Source organism: Cavia porcellus, unplaced genomic scaffold (assembly GCF_034190915.1).
Source record: "Cavia porcellus strain 051 isolate PalLab524CR breed Dunkin Hartley unplaced genomic scaffold, mCavPor4.1 scaffold_15, whole genome shotgun sequence".
Classification (NCBI taxonomy): Eukaryota; Metazoa; Chordata; class Mammalia; order Rodentia; family Caviidae; genus Cavia; species Cavia porcellus.
The window spans coordinates 73,709,847-73,735,356 of record NW_026947498.1 but is presented as its reverse complement, the minus strand read 5'-3'; positions in this window follow the sequence as shown (position 1 = coordinate 73,735,356).

Genomic DNA, 25,510 nt, shown 5'->3' with positions numbered 1-25,510 from the left:
CTGTGTAGGAGGCAAGGGCAATGGGCCAGAATTCAGTTGTTTGCATGAGCCAATCATGTTTTTTGGTATAAGGCAGTATGATAATATCTGGCTCCTTAACAAAACAACATTTTCTTTGTTCTCTTCCCAAGAGAATGAGGGTAGATATAGCTTGATAATAGGGTTCAATGACCTTTTTAGGTGTTGCTGGCAAATGAATCCACATTAACGGTGCTGTCTGCCAGAAGACAGCAGTTGGAGAGAGGGTGTTTCTGCATATGACAAATTTCAAGGGTTTACCATAATCTATAAAAGTAATGGTCTGGGATAGAATGGCCTGCTCAACAGCATGGATTGCCTATTTTCCTTCTGGAGAGAGTTTGCAAGGGGAGGTAGGGTCAGGATTACCCTATAAGATATCATAGAGGGGTTTTAATTCACTCTTACTAATTTTTAAGTAGGGCATGAGCTAGTTAATATCCCCAAGAAGTTTTTGAAAATCGTTTAAAGTCTGAAGTTTGTCTAGCCTCAACTGTATATTTTGAGAAGAAATCTGAGGTCCCCTCATTTGAAAACCCAAATATGTATATGGGTCGGTGAGTTGAACTTTGTCAGGGGCTATCTCAAGTCCTTTATCTTGTAGGGCAGCCTGTAATGCATCATAGCACCTCAAAGCTTTTTCCCCATTATTTCCAGCTATCAGGATGTCATCCATATAATGAATGAGATATATTTCTGGCCTGTGGTCTCTTATAGACTGTATTGCTGAAGCAACAAAAGACTGGCATAGGGCAGGACTATTTGCCATGCCTTGTGGGAGAACCCACCTTTGGAATGTTTGCATGGGTGCTCTAAAATTAATAACTGGTAAACTAAAAGCAAAATGCTTTTGATCATCTGGATGTAGGGGGATAGTAAAAAAGCAATCCTTGAGATCTATGACGATTTTAAAATAGCCCAAAGGTATAGCAGCAGGTGAAGGGAGGCCTGGCTGTAAGGCTCCCATCAAGACTGTAGTCTTGTTTACTGCTCTAAGGTCTTGAAGCAATTGCCATTTCCCTGATTTCTTTTTAATGACAAAGGTGGGAGTGTTCCATGGGGAATTACTAGGTACCATATGGCCTGCTTTAAGCTGTTCCTGCACCAGCTGTTGTGCAGCGACTAACTTTTCAGAGGTGAGAGGCCATTGATCAACCCATACAGGCTCCTCTGAGAGCCATGTAATTTTTTCTGCATGGATCACAGGAGTGTCAATGGCCCCTACAGACAATGGTCCAATCTGGCTTGGTCTGTTTTTGGTACAGTCTCTATGGGCTCTGTCATTCCTGTATTATCTTTTCCAAGGCCCATACCAGGTGAATATCCATTATTTAACATTTGAGCAGTGACAATGGTATTTGGGCTACATAATTAACCCATTTGTGCCAGTAGATCTCTACCCCAAAGATTTATTGGTAATCCAGCTATGACATATGGCTGTATTGTGCCCTCTCTGTCCTTCCAGCTCAGAAGTTTTGAACTTCTTTCTGGGTTTTGGCTTTGACCTATGCCTTTTAAATGAGTCAAAGTAGTATCTAAGGGCCAGCCCGGAGGCCAGTCTTCCTTTCTTATAATAGTGACATCCGCGCCTGTATCTATAAGGCCAGAGAATTTTTTACCATCCAGCCATAATAACATAAGGGGTTTCTGAGTGGAAATTACTTTTGCCCAATAGACATCTGAAGATCCAGATCCTTTATCACCTCGTTGTTGGGAGATTATTTTATTAGGGGTTTGAATTAGAGGTAAGAGTAGTAACTGAGTGAACCTTTGTCCATAAGTGATAGTAGTAATGTATTTAGGTGAGGATGCCATGACCTTTATTTCTCCAGAATAATCATTATCAACTATGCCTGGGAAAACCTGTAGTCCATTAAGTGTTGTGCTGCTGTGACCTATTATAAGGCTGAATGCATTTTTTGGTAGGGGCCCAAAAATTCCTGTAGGGAGGGCCTGAACTCCCATTTCAGGGGTTAATACTATGTGGGTGGTGGAACTGAGGTCCAATCCTGCACTCCCTGTTGTAGCTCTAAAAAGTTCTGAAATGGATTGTTGTTTGTTGGAACAAAGCTTACCGCCCCAAAGATTTGTTTGGGTTTGGGAGCCTGTGGCTGCCACCATTCCCGTTTCCCTGCAGTGGAAGCAATTCTTTTCCATTAATATCCCTTTTAGATTTACATTCATTAGTCCAATGGTATCCCCTTTTACATCAAGGGCATAATCCTGGTGCTTTGGCTTTTGTATTGACATTGGAATCTCTATCTCTGGAGTCTTTTTTGCAGTTCTTTGCAAAATGACCAGTCTCTCCACAGGTAAAACACTTTTATTTATGCTTTTGAGATAAGAACTATTTAATTGTAAACACTTGCAAGGCAGCAGTCATAGCAAGACCTTGCTGATAAGCAGTTCCAATGTCACAGCAAAGGCATATATATCCTGTTAGGTCTGTTTTATTTTTATGAGGTCTGATAGTGGACTGGCAGGCGGTGTTGGCGTTTTCAAAAGCTAGCTGTTTAATAAAATCAGTGCCTGCGTCAGTGTGGCCAAAGATTCTGTTAGCAGCAGTAATCAAACGATCAACAAATTCTGAAAAGGGTTCATCTGGGCCTTGCTTAATGCTAGTGAGAGAGGAGCTCATATCTTTTGCAGGCAGCTTTCTCCATGCTCAAGTAGCTGCTGTTTGAATTTGAGCAAAAAGTGCTGGATTAAACTCCTTTTGAGCCTCTCTGCATGCATAGGCACCCTCCCCCTATTAACATATTAAGGTCCCACCCATTGCTGGCTTGTGTATTGCACCTGGCAGTCTCTTTGCAATTTTCTATATATTCTGATTTCCAAAGATAATCCCCACCCAATAAAGTCGCTCTGGCCAATCCTTGCCAATCTGTAGGTGTGAGCCAGCTGTCAGCCAGAGAATCCAAAATAGCCAAAGTGTAAGAGGTGGTGGCACTGTATTGTGCCACTGCCATCTTTAACCCTCTCAGCTGTCTGAAATTAAAAGGGGTGTAGTGGTGGATAACCTGGTCTTCTGCGCCTGTTATCTCAGTTACAGGGAAAGCATTTAAGTCAAGCCAAGAGTTAAATTTTGAAATCACATCCCTCATGGGGGGCCGCTGAATGGGAGAGGCTCCGGAGGAAATTTCAGGATTAGTTTCACTTCTCATTTTAAATTTAGCTGTTCTTAGTTTTTCTAATTGACCTATCAAATCCTGATGTTCTTTTTCTAGTTCAATCGGTTGTTTTAAAAGTTCAGTTTTGCCTTTTAGCTCTTAACTAGGATCAGAAGCTGAAGCAGGGGCGGTACAGGACAGGGGAGGGAGTGCAGTATAGACCAGCGCTGAGGGTTTCCTCTGCACCCGCTGCCTGCTGTGGGGCAGCTGCAGCTTACTAGTCTGGAGGGGTTTGGGCGCTAGTTACTGGGTTGCTTTGCTCCCAAATAACAAGTTTGTCTATTAAATCCCAGTAAGTAAAAGCCATTACCAGGACCTTTTCCTGTCCAAAGAGGTCGCAGTAGTCTTTAAGTGCTGTGCCAACCCATTTCTACTGTTTGGGATCAATAGTGCCCTGCATAGGGAACCAAGGGCAAACCTCTTTTATAAAATCAAAGCATTGGCATAATTGTTCAATATTCACCTTACCTCCTTGTGTCTTTAAAAGTTTTACTAAATTTTCAACAAAAATCTCATGCTGGCTAATTTCTTGTCCCATAATCGCTGTTCACTTACCGAGGTTCAGCGGTGTGGCAGGCTCCCACGTTGGTCCTCTATTTTCTTTTCCTTTTTCTACTTTGGGCCCACGAACAGCATCTCTCACTAAGTCCCCCATTCTCAGGCCCCACGTTGGGCACCACTTGTCCCAGCCTGCGGGTAAGTCCACGGAGACCCTAGAGGGGGAGTGGGGATGAAAAGGAAACAAGAGACTCAAAGAGCGGAGACAAGTTGAGGAAGTCAAATCAAGTCTCTCTTTATTCAAGGAATGAGTATCAAATATATAGGGTATTGGGGAGGAGGGATTTGGGTTCTGAGATATCAGCAGGTAACTTAGCAACAGTGGCAAGACCAAGGTTTATAGGTCAATTCAAATTTCCCGTGTGCGGGCTCATAAGCATAATCCCTGAATAATGGCACAGGCTAAGCAAGTTATGCAAGGTGCTGCTTAATTACCAAACTTAACTCCTAGAGGGAATTAAGGTGGTATGGCCTGCAGATATAAGGTGGAAGCCAATTACAGGGTTTCCCACACAAGTTATTTCTTCTTTTTGTGTCTCTATTTTCTCACTTATAAAATAAAAAAAGTTGGACTAGATGTCTTCCGGTCCTGGTAAAATAGGATGTTGTTGGAGTACTCAGGGGACCCAAGGGAGATTTTCAAGGGCGAGGTCCTAAGGTTAAAGAATGGATGTGTGCAGCACATCAGCCACAACAGCAGGGAGCGTGGAGCAGAGCAGAGCAGAAGAGCACAAAAGAGCATGAGCATGAGCCACCTGCGTGTTTACTGTACAATTCTTACACAAGTTGTTTTCTCACATTCACATTCTTATGTAGTGCAGTAACCAGTGCATGCATGTTTACCTGTGCGAATCATGGTTACATAACTATACCCAGCGTTCACCTGTGCTAGACAAGCAGGATCCTGTCCCCGGTGTTCTTAGATGCCGCTTTGAAGGGGTCTGAGTTCCCCACAGATGCCAACTACTAGCCTCTATCCTTCCATACCCCAGAGTGTTCAGATCTGACCATTGCAACCATGCCCACTGCCTAACTGCATCCTAAGTATGTTTTTATATAAAGGAAGCAGACTCAGTGAGTACGACAGATGTCTTCAAACACACAATGAAGGCTTTAAGAACATGAAGCACAGCAGTGAGAAAGAAGATCCTAGGCCAGGAAAACCTAGTAATTGAAATAACAGATTCAATGCTGCATAGGTTGAGTAACAGAGAAGAGCTGGAAATAGTACAGTGGTCAGCTTTATCTGTGTGACAGTCACTGCCAAACTTGGTGGCCTCAAACAGTAGCTGCTCATAGCCGCTTGTTGTTTATGGGTCAGCGGGAGCAGAGCTGTTGATCTGGATTAGACTCACGTCATTTCACCCAAGCTTGCTTACTCACCTGTGGTCTGCTGGAGGCCAGTAGGGAGCTGGAGGGTGCAGGGCTACCTAACTCCCATTCCTGCAAGTGTCTGGACACCGACTGGGACAGGGCTGCAGACTGAGCCACCAACTAGGCCATTGCTCACTGAGTGACACTGACACCACAGTTTGAATGTGTCCTCTGCAAAATTCATGTCAAAATTTGCTCTCTACTGTGATGACAGAAAGGGGATGAGGCTTTTAGGAGGTGATGAGGCTGTAAGCCCTCAACATCCTGAATGAACTAATGCCTTAATAAATGGGCTTCCAAGAAAATTCATTTGTCTCACCCTCTGCCTTCTACCACATGAGAATGTAAAAGGTACCAGCACCATCTTGGAAACAGAGAGAAGCCCTCACTCAGTAAGTGCTGGCATCTTAATCTTGGATTTCATCTCCAGAATGTGAAAAATAAATATCTGTTTGGTTTTTTTAAAATAAATCTCACAATCTGTAGAATTTTGTCATAGCAGCACAAATGACCTAAGTCACATGATCACCTCAGGCTCCTGAGTGAAAGAGTGGTGGGAGAGATGGCTTTAGTAATTGAAAAAAATGAAATGAAATGGAATCAGGCTGGTGATACAGCTCAATGCAAAGTCCCTGGTTTCAATCCCCAGTACTATAAATAACAACAACACCACCACTAACAAAGACACTTACACTGGCTTGAAAATTCCCAACTGGCCAATGACAGTACCTCGGGTAATTACTAAGAAACTGTGGTGTCCAATGCAGGTCACTCCTATGGATAGTAGGTTAAATTTTGCCTATAAAATGTGATTTAAACACTATAGGTACTGATTGCATTTTAGACTCAAAAATCTATTTTATTTTCCCCACACCTTAAACTGCTTCAATAGAGACTTATTGCTTTGGGTTAAGCATGCACCTGTCACACATCGCCACTGTTACATGAATAATGTGCATTAATTAGCTAGCTCAGCAAATCTCCTCTCGGTCCCCTCTTACTTCCCGAAGGGTTCTCTCTTAGCTCTTTATTTTATATCAGAGGAAAGAAGATGGTAAAGCTCTATCACCTGTTTGTGAGTGAGTTGGCTGGTTTCTCAAACACGTATTTATCGAGTGCCCACTACGGGCGAGGTCTTGCTGTAGGCATGGGGAGTGTAGTGCTGAGTAAAGACCCGGCTTTATGGAGTGTGCAGTCAAGTGTGGAGTGGGGGCAGGGAAAGGGGCAGAGAAGCGGGAAATATCAACAGCTCTGAAATGCGGGCTAGGATCACACTGTGTCGGAAATGAGGCAAGGAGTGGAGACTGGGCATCTGGGCTTGGCGTGGGTGGGGAGGAGGGGCCGGGGGGTGAGGAAGGGAAGCAGAAGACAGCCAGGCCTCTGTGCCTCCTCCACAGCCTTGCCCCATGACTGCAGAGAAGGTACTTGAGTTCTAACAAACAAATAAATCTAGAGAAGTATAACCTGTCATAGAGAACACAGTGAGTCATGATTCCCTCAAGGACTGGACAAGTGGACGTGAGCATTAGGAGCCTTGAACTCCAATACCAGCATAGCCCCCACTACCTGCATGGCTTTGGGCAAGTCTCTCTCTGCCCTGAGGCCCTGGCTCCTGGCCTCCAGATGAGGGCGTGGGACACAGCTGTCTGACCACCTTGGCTGCCCTGAGGTGGCCAGAACCTTTGCTGGGAATTTAGCATTGACCCAGAAAGGCCCGGTGTCTGGCTCTCAGATGCCCTTCTCTACTCAGTTCTTCAGTGTCCCCAATTTGCTTCATGAGGTCCCAGCTCTGGGATATCTTTTCTTTTAAGTGATTAGTCATAGTCCAGACAGTTGGCAAATCACAGTGCCCCTGTACAGTGGCCATCTATCCTGGAGACTATTTCAAAATGTCATTGCTCACTCTTGGTTCAGTCCAAATGCTTGACTGCATGCCTTGTTTGGTGCTCTTATTAAAATACCCCTTCTCCAAGAATAAGGACCATGATAATGTACATCACAACCAGAGCTGCCACCTGCTTAGTGCCTCCTGGGTGTAGTGAGGTAGGAGCTCTGTGCTTAGCCCGCACATGGGTCCACAGTGGGTACCCTTGCTGCAGTGCCTTAGAGGAACCTAAAGGAACCTCAGAGGGTTGAGCCAGAGTTCTGCCCATTAACCCAACACTCACAAATTCAGCCTCTGCCTGACCATGCTATTTTGTAATCCTGTGACTAATCACACCTGCCTTTACCTGAGACTCCTTGTTGGGGTCTTTGCCCTCTGCAGGGCTCCACCCACAAAGGAGGATTGCTGATTTCAAATGATTTGCCCAAGCTCACACATCAATACTGGGCAAGGGTTGTGGCTCCATGACTCTGGCCAGTCTCAAAGCTGGTACCTTTTTCCCATCTGTCCGAAGTCTTTAAGGAAAGTAGATGCCCTGTTCCTATATCTGCTCACAAGTTGGTGAAAGAATTCATTTTTCTGCCTTGGTCACTTCGTTTGACAACAATAAAATAAAATAGAATAATATAATATAAAATAATAAGGCACCGGGTCGTGTTTTGCCCTGATTTGGACTTGACACACAGACCCAGTTGGGGATAGATGACAGCATGGTGGTGAGAAGTTAGAAACCAGTGCGGCTGTGCCATGTTCTTTCAGGGATTAAACTCCCAGGATCAGGGTCTCCCACCAGCCTACAGTGCCTAGATGATGCTCTGTTCAAGCAACACTGTTCCATTCATCTCTGTGTCCACCCTTCTGGCCAGTCACAGACACGCATCACAGGGGCAGCTGTTGAAGCTCGCATGCACCTGACCCTGGGATGCTTGGGGGAACTGAGAGGTGGGGCTTGAGCCTGGCCCTGCTCAAATCAAAGCAGGGTCTGCTGGTTCCCGCCTCTTAATATCTCTCCGCGCTGCCCCAGTGTCAGCTGTGCCCAGCACTGGTTCTGCTCTTGGTCAAATGAAGGGTTAACAGCAGGGCTGTTAACAGCAGGGTTAACAGCAGGGCTGTTAACAGCAGGGCTGTACCCTGTGGAGAGGTTCCATCTCCTAAACCTTCTCTTCATGGGGAAGGAGACTCTTTCCCTGAAATCCCCCAGGGAGCCTTTCCTGCAAAAATCCCTGCTCACGCTAGTTAAGAGCAGTCAGGGCCTACATAGCTTCCTGATCACTACAAGTGGTGCTGAGCTGGGGCTGCGCTAACACCAAGAGCTTCTGTGAAGTAGGGGAACAGACTCCTCAGAAGGCAGACAGTGGCCAAGGCTCCCTGTCAGAGAGGCTACCCAAGTTCTTGGATTTAGTCCTCTTTGGACCTGAAGATAAACTTGGTATTAAACTTTGGTCTGGGCTAGGGAATGGCTTGTTCTGAGACTCAAATCCAGCTGAGAGTCGCTGATTATGGAGGCTACACCTGGATACCCAGGAGAATCTCCCTGGCACCAGCTCTATAATTGAATCACCTCTGTAAAGGTACTTTTTCTAATGAATGTAATATGCGAAGGTTCATGGTCAGATCTCCGTACCTTTGGAGCCACTAATTCAGTCTACCACCAGGAGAAAGGGGAAGGAGACTCTTGACATGAATCAGTAAAGGGCAGTAGTGACACCAGATAAATGGCTTTCTAGAGGTGAAATTGAGGACCCTGTGGGAGAGAGATCTGCAGCGTGGAGCCCCCCAGATTGCACATGTAGGTGACTATATTCTCTGTCCCTTCTGGCCTGGCCCCCCTGTCAGCTTGGCAGCAGCCTCTGTAATACTGAAGCACCTGTGTGGGATCAAAGCCGGCCCCAGATGCACTTGTCATCGACTCTTATGACACATTATACACCAACACCATGGCTGAAGGAGAATCCAGGGATGTGGAACGGGCACAGAGAGAGCCACCCATGCTACAAGACTGTCCTGCTACTGCTGGCTATGGGAGCGAGCCTCTCCCCAGAATCACTTCCTGTTTCTGCCTGTTCTTTTCCTCTCAGTAGGTATCTGGAGAAGTTTAGAGCCTGAGATTGTCAGAGCCTATAATCCTGGGGTGATGAATCTGCACTGCCACCTGGAAGCTGCTCCTCTTGGTGAAGCTGGGCAGGTCCCCTTCCAGCCTGGACTCCCCTGTCAGAGACCACTGCCGCCTTCTCACAGATGATGATCATAGCTGTCCACACTAATATCTTGCTTTGCTTCTGAGAAAGTTCTTTCCACACTCACAAATGCTTAGTTGCCAAATCTATCCAATAGGTAGGCAAAACCCCATGACTGCTGAGGAAGCAGAGAATTTCCCAGGACTCAGGACCAGAACTCAAGGCCGTTTGACTCTAAGTCCAGGGCTCCTCCCCCTGCCCATTCAGCTCCATTGTGGGATTGCCAGGCCCACGCCCAAGAAATCCGGTTCCCTTGCTGGAGACTGCGGCCCCAGCCGCTGAGAACTGCTGGGTGCTTCTTTTACAGTTAGTGCTGCTTTCATCATGACAGGGAGGGCTACACACAGCTGACTTCTTAGCTTAGCTGTAGACTGACTGGGCCACCGACCCAGCAGAAAGCTTTGATGCATCCAGGGACACAGTTATTGGCCCTGAGAAATAAGATCCTAGGCTCTTCGCTCAAAAACAGCAAGTAATGCCCTCTACAGACCTCAGTCCGTCTCTTAATCTGCCCTGCCATCCATTCCTAAGCCTCTGCTGCCCAGCTCCAGCCGCCCCCGTCAGCGCCTGGCCATGCCTCGCCCACACCCTGAGCCCACCCGGGATGAGCATGAAGCTTTCCCTTGCCCACCCTAAAGACTGAAACCTGCTCATCTTGTACTGCTACGTGCTTCCCACTCCAGTGGGGAACTGTCCTCCCCTCAGATGGCAGAGCCACCTCGTCACTTCATTCCAGTCCGACAGCTGTCACCATCCCTGATGCCAAAAGCTCATTCCTCACTGCCTTAGTTACTTTTGTCTCATTGCTGAGACAAAATGCCGGGTACCAAAAATCAAAGAAGGAAAGGTTTACTTAGCTCACAGTTTTTGGAGGTTCCAGTGCATAATCAGCTGGTTTTAACACAGTGTGGCAGGGCCCAGGGGCAGCAGCCCCTTCTGGTGGAAGACAGCAGAAGTAACAAGAGCAAAAGAAAAAAGTGGGGAGCAAAGCTCTTTTCCTCGCTTGTATTGTCTGCAGGCTACCTGCCCGATGGCAGGTGCAGCACTCACGCCATCTCCTGCCCTCCTGACACAGGCTCAGGATGTTTCCAAAGTGAGCACCCTGCTGAGTCAGTAAACTTTTAAACTTCTCCAGCCGACACAGTGTATCACCTGTTACACTCATGACACCCGGATAGCTCTTTGGTCCTCCTTCTTTCTCTAGCCTGGCCTGGTTACAGGGATCTGTAGCACACAGTGTGGGAAAGTCCATAAAGCTCATGGTTCATGATTATTTTTATTAATGCAGTAAGCATGGCTGACACTTTACCCCCATCAAACCAGGTGCACTTGCAGGACACTGGGTACAGCTGGGCCAAGACATGAAAAGATGTGGAGCAGCACACTTGGGTGGAGTCCCCCGTGCCTGGGTAAGTAGGAGGAGTTCAGCTCGGCCAGTGGTGTTACAAACAGAGCAGAGTGCACTCGAGAAGAGAGCAGTCATTCATGAAACAACCTGATGTGTGAGCTACCTGGATGAGGAGATGCAGGCTCAAGGCCTCTATCCTCTCCAACAAGTAGGAGGGATTCCCTTTTTCCAGACCTGCCAGTGTTTGTTAGAACTCACTTTCTATCCTTTGAACTGCTCACTGGATTGTGCTCTTTGTTCCTTTCAAAATCACGTTGGTTCCCCGAAAGATGAAAAGCCAGTGTGCTGTGATTACCCCGTAGCACCGTTGGTGGCCCAAGGGACTCTCATCGCAATCTGCCTACAGAAATTGTCACTGTCTTTTTTTGGGAAAGTAACAGCATGATTAGAGATGGCACAGGAATAGAAAAAGAAGATATAATAAATATATATATAGCATTAGCCTTAAGTTAGATTTTTAATTCAAAGAAGCTCATAAGAAATCTCAGCCAGTGTAGTTAGATCATGGATTGATTTTGATTGGCACGTTAAAACTCCTTCCTATTTTTAAAGTGTGCACATTCCAAAATCATCGTTGCAGCCATCTCTCACAGTGTCCCTGGCAGAAGGCCTGACTGTCCCTGGAGCTCGGCAGTTCAGAGACTTGTCTGGATGGTGGAGCCTTCTTCCTCCCTTCTCTTTTTAAGTTAGTACATATGTGGTACACGCAGTTTACAGTCATCTTGGGCGCTGGGTACAAGTGCGTGACACAGCCTGTTCCCCTTCTTGGTCTCCTTTCCTGGCCTCTCCCCCCCTCTGACTTCCTTTTCCCTATACTCAGGCCTGCTGATTGATGCGTAGAGTGCATGCTTGTGGCATAGTGTGTTACACCAATTGTAGAGCTTCTGTGGCTCTGTCTCCCGAGCTCTGATGCGCCCTGGATGGAGCAGTTGGGCCTGGGTTACATCTCAAGAATGACTGCCTTTGAGGGTTTTTTAAATCTCTTTTTGCTATTTTTTAAAATTATAAATGACTTTTTTTCTTTTTAAAAATGTGACTTAAAATTTAAAACAACAGCGTCTCAAGAATGGCTGTCATTGTCTGTGGGAGCAGCTTGAGCTCTGGGTAGGAGGCTTCTCCTAAGGTGGCAGCCCTTCACGTGGATTTTGGAAACACCATGCCCAGGCGCTGTGTGGGCTGCCTGGACCCTCTGCCATTTGTCACTCTTGTCCCTTTTCATTCTCCTGCCCACCTGGGCTGTGAGGCAGTTCTGACAGATGCAAAGAGAAAGCGGCCAGAGCTGGAGCTGCCCTCACGACCTCCGGAACCTCTGATATCTCTGGTCCTGACACAGGGACCCGAAAGTGCCCTGGAGCCCGCCTGTCTCAGGCTAGGAGACAGATGTTCAGGAGACAGACGTCCTCATGCCCAGTGATGTCACTCTCGTTTCCTGATCCTTCACAGTCTGCTCTCCTGAGAGGTGACCATGATGGGTCACAGTGAGCCATGTCACTCCTAACGCTTCTCCAAAAGAAACAAGGTGAGTTTCTTCATTCTTATAAGAGCGTCATGATGATGTCTGTACGTGGAAAAAGAACCATCTGGAGGAACAGAAGAAGAATTGTTCTATCAATGGGTAGTTATTTAAAAGCAGGGTTAGTGGGGTGCATCACCCCAGGTGGTGACTAATTCTGGCCTGTCCTTTGGGTCAGAGAACCTGCCTTGCAGTGCGGTGCTGGGTGAGCAGACGTTACTTCATCTCTGCGCTGAGAGCCGGGGGGAAGGCCCTGGCTGGGGAAGGGAGGGTGCTGCGGTCTTGGTACTGCCCAGAAAAGGATGGAGAGGCTGGCGGGCTCCACTGCCGATTTCTTCCTTCTTCTCTTACATGCTTCCTGGTTTCCTCAAGAAAGTCCTTCCTATTTGCTTCGCTGTGGACTTGAGGGTAATCCTGGCATGGGCGGGCACAGGACAGAGTCAGCCGGGCACACACACGTCAGGAGAAGGAAAGTGGCTGCTTCCCGTGAACTCAGACAGCTCCTGAAAGTCCCCAGAGGGCCTCCCGGAAAGTTTTCAGAAAGTTGTTCTCGTGTACTCTAATGACACATAAAATTATGCTTCATCAAGCAGTAATATTCACAAGAAGTAGATCACTGAGACTTTTTAAAAATCATAATGTTTCTAGTGGAGTTAATTCTACTGTGGTAAAGGCATTACTTTATAAGTACATTCTAGTGTAATGGTTGATTCCTCCTGGCTTCTGTGGGTCAACCTGGGCATTAAATGGACATCCTGTTAAAGCCTAATAAAATGGATTCTTCACTCAACCAACCCATTTACAAGTGATGCTACTGAATGTAGCTTATTTGCCAGTGTGCTCAGATAAATGAAGTTATCTCAGTTCCTCAGCTGAGGAAGTTAAGAAATGGCTCCGGGTTGGGGGTGATTTTACCATTAAAATTCGTGTTGGAGTCTGGTTTCTGTTATGGCATGTCAGGTGGTGCGGCCTTGTGGAAGGATTGGTGCCTTCTCAGACTGAATTGTTCTCAGGGGTTTGGTTTACCTCTCCCTAGAGCGCGTCGCTACAGGGAAGGCAGCTCCTTTCCCCAAAAGTCTCTGTTCTATGCTCGCCTGCCCCCCCTTTACCACGTGACAACCCTGGTGGCCCTTGCGGGAAGCCAAGCAGATGCTGGCACCACACTGTTGGACTTCATTCCCATGAGCCAAAATAGGCCTTTTTTCCCGGTTCAGTCCCAGCTTCGGGGATTCTGTTAGAGTAACATGAAAAGAGTGAAGCTGAGTGAAGCCTGTGATATTTTAGGTCGTGGGCCAGTGTGCTGGCAGCTACCCTCTTCCTCTGCCCTCCGTGGTGCCGATAGCATTGTGTCTCTGCCTGTCACTGGCCAGGTCTTCCCTGCTTCCTCGCAGGATGTGAGCTGGGGGTCGTGCCCACTTGCTGGGTTTAATTGATTTGCAACCTACACGTGAGAAAGGATGAAGTCTGAAATATACAGCTTAGCGGAACTGTACAGATTTATGCACCAGGTACCATCATCTCTATCAAGCTGTAGAACAATCCAGCCCTGTAACAAGTCCCCCGAACCCTCCGCCAGTCAGTAATCCTGCACCCCAGGTGGCTGCTATTTTAACCTCTTTTATCTTAGATTGGCTTTTGATCTGCTTTCTTAGAAATTAAAGTATGACCGAGAAATTGTATAGATCTTACAACTGTTAAGTTTAGTGAACTGTGACAACATGCACCTATGCAGCCGCCACCTGGAACAGAATTTAAAGCATTTCTGCCGCCACTGAATTCTACAGGTCCCTTCTAGTAAATTCTCTTTCTTCAATCAGCATTCACGTTGTGGTTTCTAACACTATTCAATAGTTTTGCCTGATCTTGGATTTTTAATAAGTAGACACTTTTGTGCTTTTGGTGTCTGTTTAAACCCCAGGGTTTTATCTAAATGCAATATTGTTACTTATGAATAAAGCATTTTAATTTATTTTCTTTATAATATTTTAAGATTTTAGAATCTTTATATTCCCATATTTTGCATCATTATCTTTTAGCATTCTTATTACAACTATTACGATGCTCTTGTTTGATGAATTCTAACATCTGGGCTATCTTTAGTTCTGTTTCTCTTAACCATTTCTTCTCTTGACAATGTGTCGTATTATTTGCTTTTTTGTCTTATCTTTGGTTGTATAAAATTTATATCAAAGAATGCAGCTATAAAATACTATTTCCTTTAGGCTGCTAGCAGAGGATCTGATTTAATTGGATGTGAAACTGAACAAGGTGTGGGCTTCGTTGTAGTCTTCTTGGATTCAGCTGACCACAGGCTTCAGATTCCAAGCAGCTTTCTGTACCCACAGATTTCAGATTACACCAACCCTGCGTCAAAAATATTTTTTTAAAAAAATACATCCGTGTGGAACATGTATAGATTTTTACAATTCTCATTTTAAAATATGGTACAACGACTACTTATGTAGCATTTACATTGCATTAGGAAATTGTGTCAGTCAGCATTTACTAGAGAAAAAGATGTAACACAAGATACACAGATGTATAAGAAGTTATGTCGTGGGCTGGCTGCTCCTTGATCGTTTCCATTCAGGATCGCTCTGACCATCCCACCATCTAAGCGGGAGCTCTCTATGAAGACCTAATCGTGTAGAGAGTTTAGTTTATTCTGATTTGTTTGTGTCCATGCTCTTTGATGAGTTTTTAAAAACTGATGTTTCAGCATACAGGGGGTTATTGTCATCTGTTTTATTTAAGTATTGTTAGCTATGATCCTTTTATAATTTCCTACATCTGAAGAGGGATGATGGAAGTTAAGTATGCCATATTATGATTTCTAAATTCACATTCACAAGGAATAAACTGGAGAACCTAAGTGATTTTTTCATGAAAATTGTATTTATTTCAACCTTAGTTTATTCTGTAATACATGGTATGTCCCTGTGGCTCAGTCGAGGTGGCACATGGAATTAACCATGACGAGACCTCTCACCTCTACCACAAGGCCTCCCTACATGGCTTGGGCTTCTCACAGCTCGCAGTTGGACGTGTAGGAGTGTTCTGAGCTTGCCCAACAGGACCTGAGGTTCTATAAGGCCCTAGCTTGGAACTCAGACTTCACTTCTGCTGTGTTTGTTGATCAAAGCAAGTCACAGAGTCAGCTGACTGAAGAGCAGGAAACATAGGCTCCATGTTTTAGGGAGGCCATGTCTAATGGCCCACACATCTCAGGCCTCTGTGCATGCTGTTTGCCAGGGAAATTCTCCTTCCTCTTCCTCATCAACCCGGCGCACTAGGTCTGCACCTCAGCCTGTTTCATTCCTCCAGGGAGGCCTTTAGTGTGCTTCTTTCATCCCCTAACAGGAAAGGTTACCCTATCCTGTGCTCCCAAACACTTGCTTTCTTGCACGTTGCCTGCCACGACTGTAATTAATGACTCAAGCACTCTGAAACTTAGGGGCTGGCTCAGTATTAAATCAAAAAAGCAGATGTCAAAGTCCACTGCAGATGCTGAAGTACTGTGTCCAAGATGGACATTCCTCTCTTTTCCCTTCCTCCTACTCTTCTGTTCCTGGACTTTTGTAGGAGTTTTCCCAGGAAAAGAAATGTGGGAAGGCTGTGAAGAAACGTATGTCTCTTTATGATTTGCTTTACCATATTTGACCTATGAAATTCAAAATAAAAGGTGCACCTTAAAAAGCCAAGTTTAATTACTCACCCAAGGCAGGGAGAGTCAGTTAAATGAGAATGACATCATCCTAGACTCCCAGCTACACAGTAAAAATCAGAGGACTTAAAAATAAAACAAAAACAATTCCAAGCCCCCACAACCAAATATGACCAGTGAGTGCTGTTCTAGAATATCTTGTCATTCCACAAGGTCACAGTGAAACTTTCAAAAGTCACTATGACAGAATGCTAGAGAGATAACCAATTCGTTACTTTGAAAACTAGTAAATAAAAGGAAAGCATCAAACGTTTTTTGTGTCTTTTTATGTGAGCTCTAATTCTGGGTAATCAACAATAGTTAAGGCAGTGAAGGACCTGCCAGGATGAGAACGTTTCCATCTGGCAGCCCCTTATGGTTTAGTAGAGTCTTGCAGTGAGCAATAATACCTGTTAATGTCACAAAAGAGACCTTTAGTTTTGTGCTTCTGTGTGCAAGTCCACAAACGCTACCTGTGATGCAGCTGTTGGTGAAAAAACCCAGGTTGAACCTGGTCAGGCTTCTGGATCAGGAGTCAGTAAGCCTTTTCTGTAAAGGGCCAGACAGTAATCTTTAGGGCTTTGTGGGAACAGGGGCTCTGTTACAACCACTCAGGCCTGCCACTGTAGCAAGGAGGCAGCTGTAGCCTGTAGGTTAACAAATGGACATGACTGTGTTCCAATAAAAGCAGGCTGTGGGTTGGATTTGGCCTGTGGGTCACAGTGTCACTATTTGATGACCTTTATAGATTTAAGTGCCCATTAACAGAACATTTGGAAGACAGAAGAACATCACCATTAGCCAAATCTAGGCTGTGGAAAAATTTGTAAGGAAAGATCTTGGTTCTTTTTAACAAATACATTATGAAAGAGACACACAGAGAGATCTACAAAGAGAAAGAAACTAAAATAATCACTCTCAGCGTGTAGACCTTATTTGAATCATAATTCACACATACTATTAAAATAATTGAGGGCATTTATGACACAATTTAAAATAGGAGTCTCCATGGGATATATGGTATTAAGGGATATATGGTATTAAGGGACTATCATTGTTATTATAGTTATTCAATAAGAGCTCTTAAGAAGAAGGAAAAAGTAGTTTCCCTGGAAACTCTGCCTTTACTCCACTGATGCTGCATTTGCTGAAAAACACATTGGGCGGCTGCCTTCCAAACAGTCGGCCTGGGTTTCTTGAGAGGTGAGTATTTGCATTGCTTTTGCACATAGCAATCATATCAAAAATCAAACCATTCCCCAAAACATTTGCATAAGGTTCACAGAGTTTGACGATTTGCCCCATGTCTGCCAGCTCATATGTGGGGTGGCCGGGACTTGCACGCAGGGTTCTGATCACGCTGCTCTCAGACCCACCACTCACGCCAGGCCATTCCAGGGGAGAAGCCAGTTTCCAAAATATTGGAGAAGCCGTATGGTAGCTGCCCTGGAAGAAGTGTGTAGCTTCTCAAAGAGGCTTAAATGGATGAGGAAAAAGATGACTATACTGAAAGCCATGTTTGGAAACAAGTTTGACTGCTGGGCCATGTCAGCGTCCACCACACCTTTCCCGGGGGACTCGACGCCCCAGCCAGCCGCTCACAGCCACCCCTGCTCCTCCTCCTGCTCTCGCCCACCCGGCTCTTCTCCCTGTCGCTCTGTTTCCTCCTTGCCTTTCTTTCTGCTCCCTTTTCCTTCTTCCTCCTCTTTCTTCTCCTCTCTCCACTCTTCCCCCTCTTGGTCTTTCTGTCCACCCTCAGTTTATCTGTCCAAGTCCTTCGCAGTCATATCCCTCCCCCCAGAGCCTTTGCACATCCCTCTGCGCATACAATTTCTCCCTCCATTAATCCTATCTTAATCAATGATCCTCAGCATGCTAACCCTGTTCTGCTAGTACTTCTCTGACCACCTTACCTTATTCTGCCTTGTTATCATAAATACCTGGACTCATTTTAGGGCTTCAATTAAGCAGCCTCACGGAATCAGTTGCTAGCTTGAGCCCCACTTGGGCATCTTTCATGGTACCAAAAACAGGGTCAGAGAGATGGGCTGCTGTGGTACTCAAGCTCCTGGGCAGCTGGGCAGCTCATCAGGCCCCACATAGGAGGAGATGCCCATCGTGATGAAGCACCGGAGGGTGTTTCTGTCTGAAGAGGGGCTCCAAGTCTGCCTCGGGCAGAAAGAGAGCAGCTGGCCTGACTGAGGACAATGCACATCTGCAGGCCGCCAGGACCGGTGCATCAGAAACAGGAGACGTGGACCCAGAATCATCCTTGAGAATTTTAGAAAAATGGACGTGTGTGAGTCACACCAAAATCACTGAAATCTGTGTAAGAGGAGATGTGTATTTTATACTGGTGGAATTACTTGAGCAAACATGATGGAACCCTAAAAGAAATTTAAAGGGATAAAATATATTCGTAACCCTGTTCCCCAATAAATCATCTTTTCTTCAGCCATGAGTCCTTGTAATTCTTGTCCCAGGCACTTTAATTGTACACAGTTGTACTTAGCGCAATTCCACTTGAAGTCTGATTTTTTTCGCTAGTGAATAATAAACCTTTCTTTTTATTTGATATTATTACATTATTTCACAATAAATTTTATGGCTGCATAATACAATATTAACTTAAAGTACCCTAATTTATATAGCCATTTCCTTATTTTTAGATTTTCAGATTGCTTCTAATCTTACATTAGTATAAATAATATTGCAACAAAATATTATATTCTTTTCTTCTTTTAAATTATTTTCTCGTATATTATTATGTTATGGCCTTACTGGCCTGCTGGAGCAAAAACATTTATATTTTCAAGGCTGTGATGACAGAGTATAAAATTACTTTTCCAGTAAATATCTGACCTTATCCCAGCCGTGTAACAAACTCTCTGACTTCTGATACTGTGTCTTTCTTATGCTTCATGGTTTTAGTTTTCCATTTCTTTTCTTATCAGAGCTGAACCTCCCCTCCATTCCCTGGCTTTGGTTTTTGTGTCTTTTCTTTGTGAATTAACAAGAACTTGCACTTGCATTTAGACATTTAGTCTTTTTTACTTTCTCTTCCTTGACAATATCGGATGGATTTTCTTTATGTCTTCCTGTTACTTTTATTTTCTTTCCTTTTTTTTATTACAAAGTTTGCTGTGTAGCCCAGGCCGCTCTCTAGCTTGTAGTGATCTTCCGGCCTCAGCCTCCCAAGTGCTAGCATTACACACATGCACCACTACACCCATCATTTGATGGAATTTCTTAATTGCAGCATCATTGTCTTTATTTTGTCATTTAAATCTGCCCCATATTCCAGCTGAGCATCAGAATTCTATTTCTTCAAATGCCCAGGCTCACCCTCAAAAGATCTATGAGACCCTCTTGTTTTTTTTTTTATAGTATTGGGGCTGAACTGAATTCAGTGCCTTTCTCTGAACTACCTCCCCAACTCTGCTTTGTTTATTTTGAGACAAATTCTCACTAAGCCACTGAGTTGCGCAGGCAGTCTCATAATCCTCCTGCCTCAGCCGCACGGACTGTTGGGCATCTTGGATTTTTAACAGGACAGCAGCATCCAGCGGAGCTCTCCGATCTCCTGGGGGAGGAGAACAGTGGAGGCTGAAGAAATGGAGACAAGAGAGAACTCGGAAAGCTGAGGTCAGGGGGAGCCTCCTCTTCTGGTGGGAGAAAAAGAACCAAGCAGTGCCTCAGGAGGTTACTGTTAGGTTAGCCTCTGCCTCGCAGTGGGCTTGCCTGGCTTGCTTTGCCGGGGCCTCACATTCTCAGAGCGGGAGCAGCTTGTTTTTGTGGCTCGCCTTGGGCACTCCGTACACTTGGGGCCGGCCTTGCTTTAGCTCCTGACGTGTGATCCATCTCCAGCTTCAGCTACTCTCTGCAAAGCCCATGAGGTAATTGTGAAGCACTAACTGACCCAATATGTATTGAGTTATTAATCTGGGGCCAACAATGAACTTGGTTTTCTTTATATATTGTTATAAAAATAGAAATATATTTGATATTACTTTTCTGTAGGTTGATAGGTTTTAAATAGAATCTAAAGGAAAAATCTGAGAGCAAACTGATTTTTCTCTGTGACCTAATGTTAGCAGCACAGTAGTGGATCCCTGGATTGAACATTTTCTATGGATTCAGACCTGTGTAAAGGACCTTACGTACATCATTTTATTTCATGTTCCTAAAAGCCCTATCACTACCACCATCACTACTATTACTGTTTTATAGATGAAGAAACAGAAGTCAAAGAAGATAAGCACCTTTCCAGATCTTGAATGGGAGTATTTTTACTCTAAAATGAGATTTTAACTATGCTTGTAAGTTTCCAGTGTGTTTGGTTGGCAGGGAACTAGGGAAAGCCAGAGTTCAGAGGACAGAAGTGGGCCAGCTACCGTGGAGGCCAAGACAGCCCAGGGAGGGGAGCTCGGTCTAGGAGGCAAGAGGCATGAGCAAGGCTGTGACCTGGCCCCTTGGGAGGGAGGCTTCCGGAACAGGCAGCCGTTCCCAGCCAGCCTGCTGGCGACACCTTGCGTGTGCTGTGGCAGCTCTTCTGTCTCTTTGTCATGCGATATCACCCTCACCGTGCCTCCCTCAGAGATCTCATGAGGCAGAAGTGAGGAACCAGTGTGACAGTGACTCCACTCAATACGCCGCTCGTGGGGATGTACTGTCGAAGCTTAGTGAAGGCAGGGAATTGATGCCTGGGCAACGTGGTTTCCCACCTGCTGAGAGCTCTCCTGGCTCACATCTGCTACTGTCACCTCGGAGCTCCTCGACACCCCCTCCAGATAGCTGGGGCCTGGGTCGGCAGATGACCTCATGCTGGGCTTTGCTAGGAAGAGCGTGAGTGCTCCTTCTCTGTCACCTAGCTCTTGCAAGGTGAGTGCTGGCTTGTGCCTGGGCCTTCCTCTCTGTCCCCTCCTCTCTGGGAGCACCGTATGCTGACAGTGCCCCAGGGGCATGCTGTTCCTTAATCCAGAGTCACCCATGGATGGCTCCCCTTAGATGTCCATAGGCTGCTCATGAAGCACGTGGCAAAAACCAAACCCTGGGTGTTGCCTCCCTGCCCCAGGTTGAGCCTGCTGTTCCTCAGCTTGCGGAACAGGATCCAGCATCTTCCTGCATGTTCTGACTCAGCCAGCGACTTGCAAAACCTCTCTGGTTCTGCCCTCGCACTCCATCCCAGCCATCAGCAGCTCTGGGTTGCATCAGGTTGTATGAGTGAGTCATTCGACTTGCAAGCTACCCGAGGGCTCTCACCCCTGCTGTGCCGCTCTGCTCCTCAGGGCCACTGTCACTGCCCACCGCTGCCACCCCTCAGCTTCTGTGCCAGCTTCGCCAGTCTGCAGTTTGCCCTTGTCACCATCCCTCCCAGCACAGCAGCCAGACAAATCCTTGAAGAATGTCAGCAGCTCGGGGATCCCATGGCCACTCGAAGCAGCATGAAGAGCTCATGTAAGGGTGAGAAGCCAGGGCAGGGACAGCAGCCACCCACAGTGCCCCAGGAGCAGAGACAGTCCCTGGGACCTGCTCAGATTCCTGCTCAGAATCACGAGCAGCCCTGTGGTTATTGTTTCAAAATGCTGGGAAAAGGCCCTCTGCTCTTCCTCAGTGACAAATGACCAATAAAGTCCAAGTGTTCTTACCCTTTCCAACACATGCCACAGGCACGTGATTCCATTCTGCACCCAGACTGCCGACGCATGCCTGGCTCAGGGCCGAGGCCTTGCTGATCCTTGGGCTTTTCCAAGGCTCTCAGCCTGCGTCAGCCCAGCACCAGCTGCAGTCTGAAGCCACCTTATCCACAGAGTGTTGGTTCTCTGTCTTCCCCCTAGTTAACAAAGTTCTGTGAGAGCAGGACTTTGTCTTGTTGACGCTTGCATTCTTGGGCTTGACAGGCCAGTTTTCCCCTTGATCTCTAATAAATTTGATAAATGATATCAAAATCATCTTTGGAGATAACTTCAATACTTAACGAGAAGCAAATGGCCATGAATATCGGTGCAGTGCAGTGTTATTAAATTTCAGTGCGCATGTAGATCGGCTGGGAATGTTGCCGCAGTAGGCTCTGGCCAGGTGTGGGGGCGCACATCTGGAATCTCAGCTGCTCCGGGGGTTAAGGCAGGATAATTTCAAGTGTAAAGTCAGTTTAGGCTACTCAGCAAGACCCTGTTTCAAAATTCAAGGACTGTAGCTCAGTGCTCCCACCATTCAATCTCCAGTATTGCTAAATAAATAAATATCTCGTTCTATTCCGTGGGAATTCTGGGCCGAGGCCTGTGGTTCTGTTTCAGTATCCAGCACCCAGATTGTGCCACACAACTGGCCCACAGGGCACAAGTTGAGCGGCTTTGGGCACTACTACCCTCTGCAATGCAGCAGTCAGTCACATGTATGCATTTCTTTTGGCAGACAGGGAAAGTGTTCACGCAGAACTTTTACTCTTTGGCCAAGTGCCTTTGGCTAAAGGATTTGAAAATGGTGACCTGATCGTGTCCATGGCTGTTTTGGGGATCCCTTGTTTTCAAGTGGGTTGCACCTCTGTCTTTATAGGCCAGTTCTCAGAATCCCCGCCTTCTAGGTAGCAGCAGCCTCGTAGTGAGCGGCTCCCACTTGGTGGCATATGGGAGAAGGCTGAGCCCAGCCTTCTGACTGAGGTCCAGGCGTGGTATCCATCTGGCGTGGGAGGCCCCATCAAGCACCTGTCGAGCACCTGTTGTCACTTTTGTAACCAGCTGACATCTCCGGCACTTTGAGCTGGCACTTTGAGCCTGGTGGCCATCCTCTGTTCCCATGTCAGTGTGAGCCTGTCTCTTCTGTTCAGGCAAGGGGGTGATCCTGGGCATTCAAGGCATCATGAGTCCTCTGCCTAACCCACCTGAGCCGCTGATGGATGAGACCGAGTGGACGGGCAGAGCCAGAGAGGCTGTCAAGTTGCACACTGAGTCAGCGCATGGTGTTTGGTGTCGATGTCCGCTCCCGGCCGGCAGGAAGGACACACGACAAAGTCTGGTAGTGGACAACCTTTTTTTTTTATTTTCCTTCTCCGTACAGCCTGCCCTGGGTTCTCCCAGCTGAAGCCTCCTCTGGTCCGCTCTCCGCGGCTCCTTTTGTGCTTCAGTCTGCCCCAAAGCCTCTACCGGTCCGCTCTCCGCGGCTCCTTTTGGGCTTTTACTTCTGGGCTTCTACCTGGCTTCTTTTTCCGCCCAGGGGTGGCACCGGTATATATACGGGTACAGTGTCCAATCATGTTAAAGTAAGCAAGGCAAGCTGATTGGCTAACATCATCAGTTGCCAGGCAGACTATATTGTTGAGCGGGTTGTTTACGCGGTAAGCAGGAAACTAACGTGCTCGATGGGAGGGGTAATCTACCTCAGGCTTTGCTCTTTACCACAGGCCGCACGTCCGCCGCGCAAGGCGAGCTATCACAGACGCGGCTCCCAACATCTCCCCCTATTTTATTTTTTATGAATGTGCGCATCGTAGCCCTTCCTGGACTGGGTGCAGAGGCTTATGCCCTATGTGTAGGCCCACCGTAGGTCCTTGGCTTAGACCCTGGTTGGCCATGCCATGGTCTGCCAAGGCCCTGAGGCCCTCGTCCTTTTTCTAGGGCCAGGCACAAACTGGACGGAACCTGGATGTACACAAGCTTGCACTCATTTCCTCTCCGTAAAGAAATCCCCTCAGAGAGAAATTTAGACCTGGGCAGCATCTAACAGTCCAGCGGCTTACGTGCAGGATGGGGTAGGGCCTGGCTTAGGTCGAGTCGTGCTGGGGAGGCACGCTCTTATCCGTCATTGACTCACCTACCCTGCTGTGTATTGTCACCTTATGGAGGAGAATGAGGGATGCCCGCCATATCTAGACTCGGTCGTGGGCCAATTGAGCAAGCCATGCATATGCCTGAGGATCTTTTTGTCCATTTCGGGCTACCGCTATTTCTATTTATCTTATTGGTTGGTCTGTGATGGATCTCCGGTAGGGCAGGTCTGATCTTCAGTCGAGGGCTTTGTTGCCCGTGTCAGTCTCTCCGGTATCCACAGTGGTTCTCGTCCCGGTTCCTGTGGGAAAACACAAACCGCGCCTCGGTTCCAGCTGACCACTGGATCCGGGCCCATCCATTGTCCTGTCAGGACATCTTTCCACTTTACCCACCCTTTATGGTTGGGGGAAGGGTTGCAGTGCTCCACGGCTGGGGAGCAATTATCATTATTTAAATTTAAAAAATTGTGTGTGAATAGTGCCATGGATAATCGTGCCTTTGGGGCCAGGCCTTGGCCTACTCCCCCTTTTTGTTTTTGTAAAATTTTTTTGAGGCTTTTATGAGCCCTCTCAATGATTTCTTGACCTTGGGGATTGTATGGGATACCATGTTTTAATTGAACCTCCATCATTTTGTAGAACTCATTGAAGGCTTTGCCTATATAAGCTGGTCCATTATCAGTTTTTAATATTTTTGGTTTGCCCCATGTGGCCCAAGCTGCCAGGCAATGATTGATCACATTAGACACTTTTTCACCTGTTTTTGCTGTTGCGAATATGACGTGAGAACAGGTGTCTGTGGAAACATGAACATATTTAAGAGTCCCAAACTCCTGTATATGTGTGATGTCCATCTGCCAAACATCACCAGGGATCAAACCTCGAGGGTTTACTCCCATTGGTATGGCAGGTTTGTATGTGGCACAGGAGTCACATAGTCGCACGATATCTCGTGCATCTGCTCTAGAAACATGGAAATGGTTTGCTAGTGTCCTGGCATTAACATGAAACTTATCATGGAAGGCACGGGCTCGCTCGATTGGTGTTAGTAAGGTAAAAATCCATAACGGGCGAGTGGCAGTGTCAGCAGCCGCATTCCCCTGTGCCATGGGCCCCGGCAGGGATGTATGTGCTCTTATGTGGGTGGTGAAGACCTTATGGTGTCTGTTTTGAAGCAATGTCTGGATAGACAGGAACAGTCCAGCCACTGTGGAAGTGGATCTAATTAAACTGGCAGTCTCAAGCACTTGCATAGCATTGACCACATACCTAGAATCGGAGACAATGTTAATGGCTTTTGAGAACCGTTCAAGAATCATTTTAACGATCTGCAGTTTTACCACCTGAGGCTGATCTGGTTTAAATTGTATGGTAACCGGGGGCTTGCCTAGGATCACATAGGCGCCTATCTCCGTCTTGGAGCCATCTGTGTATATTGTAGTTGTTAGGACTAATGGCTCAGAGGCAGTAACCTTTGGAAAAATTATAGGGTGCTGAGTGACAAATGACAAGATAGGGTCTTTAGGGTATTGATTGTTTATATCCCCATGGAAAACACATCTCAGAATGGCCCAGGTATCTATGCAGGCAGCCAGGGTCTTGATCTGGCTGGCGGTATAGGGTACTCGGATGGCTTGTGGTCTTGAGCCAAAATGTTGGACAGCTCTATCATGCGCTTCAAGAGCCAATGAAGCGACTGCCTCCGGGTAATGCTCTATGACTTTTGCAGGTGAGACCTTAGGGTGTATCCACAGTAGTGGTCCTTTCTGCCAAATCACCGCTGTAGGCTGTAGACTAGTCTGTAGCAAACAGACATCAAAGGGTCGCCCTGGTTTAATTCTGTGTAAGGTAGCCCCACCTAAGGCTTTTTTTACTCTCT